The sequence below is a fragment of the Morone saxatilis genome, unplaced genomic scaffold (genome assembly GCF_004916995.1).
Source record: "Morone saxatilis isolate NCDOM2014 unplaced genomic scaffold, NCSU_SB_2.0 Contig7, whole genome shotgun sequence".
NCBI classification, from domain to species: Eukaryota; Metazoa; Chordata; class Actinopteri; family Moronidae; genus Morone; species Morone saxatilis.
Genome location: NW_023340246.1, coordinates 17164034 through 17166473, shown reverse-complemented (window position 1 = coordinate 17166473; position 2440 = coordinate 17164034).

Here is a 2440-nt window from a genome sequence, read left to right as displayed (position 1 = left end):
ACTCCTCCCCCCACCCTCCCCCTTTTTTGAGATGTTTTTGCTGCCCACCCCATGTTGATCTGCCAAAAATGTACAAGAAAACCTGGCTTTTCGTTTTCACATGTAAAAGCTGTCCTGTAACGGTTGAGTTCATATCTCATTTTGTTTAAAAAATGTTTTTTAAAAAAAGAAAGAAGGAGATTTAAAGAAATTTATGTTACATGTAAATATCAGTTAAACATTTTTTGTTTTGACTTTTCAGGGTTTAGTCTTGAGAAGCCAGATTTCTTGGTTCAGAAAGTCAATCACCATCATTGATTATGTTGCTGCTCTTTAGTTTGTTGATGATTCCTTCTCTAGCGATGTTATGGCTCTTTATGTTATTTGGTTTTTCTCTCATCTGAGGCTTTGTCTTTATTTGCCCTTGACTGAAACATTCTTTTCTTTCTTTTACCCCTCCCTGCTCATTACGTGGTACAGCCCCGAGGCAAAAGTAGTCAGGCCTACCCAGGACACCCTGAGAGCGGCCCGCGCCACAGGTACCTCTCTCCTGGACTCTAGAAACACGGGACGATGATGGAACCAAAGCTACGCCTGACTAGACTCTTGATTTTTATATTAAATCAATGCAATTAATCCCAATCAGTCGTTTACTCATTGTAAAAGACATGAGATTATTAGATCATTCTGATTTTTAGCCTCTATAACTGATTAGTTTTCTTACTCTAGTTTTTTTTTAAAGGCTTTAACCCTGCGTTCCATGATCGTCCCTTATCCTAGAGACCATGTTACCAGCTCTTAAACGAGTGGGGAACCGCCTACATCAGGCTGCTCCCTTTCTCCTTTAAATGTTTTATTCCACTGCTTCTCTTTGCCCTGCTGCTTTTTTGAATGGCATCATGAAATTACTGCCTTGTCATACTATTTTTGCTTCTCCTTTTCCCAGAGTGACTGTAGCACTCTCCTCGCCCACTAGATGGCATTATCTGAATCCCAGTGACCCCCACCTTCTCCTCCTCCTTCGGCCCTCTTAGCTGTTTTTCTGTCTCATGTTTCCTTCCTGTTTCATTCTCCTCATAGTTGAAAGCAGGATATGATCCAATAACTCCTGCATTTTTTTTGCCTTCTACCTTAACTCCCACTTTCTTTCCTATGTTTCTTTTCCAGACCTCTTAAACTCACCCACCTCTTGACTCTGATTTAACGTTCTATGATTTTCATTAAATGCCAACAACAACAACACAGGCCCGGTGAAGACTCAGCCTAAACTAGTCTTGCCATGAGTGTTGTAGGTCTCTGTTTTCCCCTGATATCGTCCTTTATATGAGAAGCAGGTAACTCTCTATCACATACTAATGAGCTCTGGAAACTGAAATCCAGCCAGCTTTAAAACACAAGCCACGTATAAACACACACACGTTGCTCACAGCAGCCGTACTGTAGCATCGAGGAGGACTAAATGAAACTGGGTGAAGGAGGGTCTGCGTTTCTGACCCTCCTTCAGCCTCTGTGAGGATGAGCTGCAGTAGGAACATGCTGTTCCTCCCATTGGGAGTCTTGGCTTTAACAGTGGAAATCTCCAGAGAGGCATTTGGCATTTCTCCTGCGTCTGTTGGGACGTGACATTGAACTCTCACACACTCGGCACAAAAGCCAGAGCATTGCCCCCCCCCCCCCAATGAGAGACACAGCCGGCTATCTTTCTACGAATGCTTGTGGTTGATTCTTCTTTTTTTAAGTGTGATTGTGCCTGTGTGTGTTTGTGTGTGCGTGTCTGCAGGTCTACTGTACGTCTGTGTTCAACTCTGTGACTCTTTTAATCTCTCTACCTTTTGGATCTGGGTCTATTTGCTGCATCTGTCGTATTTTTGTTTTCCTTCCTGTTGAGTGTTCGTTCTCTTGTCAGACGTGGGTAAAATAGTATTTGCAAACGTGTTTGTTTTAACCTACTTAAAATGTCAGATTTACTGCAGTTTATTGATTAATCTGACAAATATTTTCTCAATTGGTTGTTGTATATTTTATTTACAATCATATAAAAGATAAAAAAGCAGCAATTCTCACATATGAGACGCTGAAGTTGAAAAATAACGAAAATAATGATTTTTCACTATAAAGACGAGCACACAAGAAAAACTAGAGGAGAGTAAAGTAAACTTTTATTGTCCCAGAGGGGAAATTTGTCTTGTGCACAGAGCTACAGTCTGTTGATCATACTTTAACACTGACGACGCAGCGAGACACTGTAAGAATTAAAGTGTTGAAGCTGTCGAGGGGGTTTTATAACAGCAGTGATTTGCAAATACTAGTGTACTCAGGTCTGTTCTCTGCTGTGTTTAACTTGTGTCTGTTTCCTCCCGCAGCCGGAGCAGATCACCAGGCGCCGCTGGCTGCGTTTCCTCCCGTTCTGACCTCCTGGACGGCGTCTCCTCGTCGGCGTCCTCCTCCTCTTCCTCTTCCT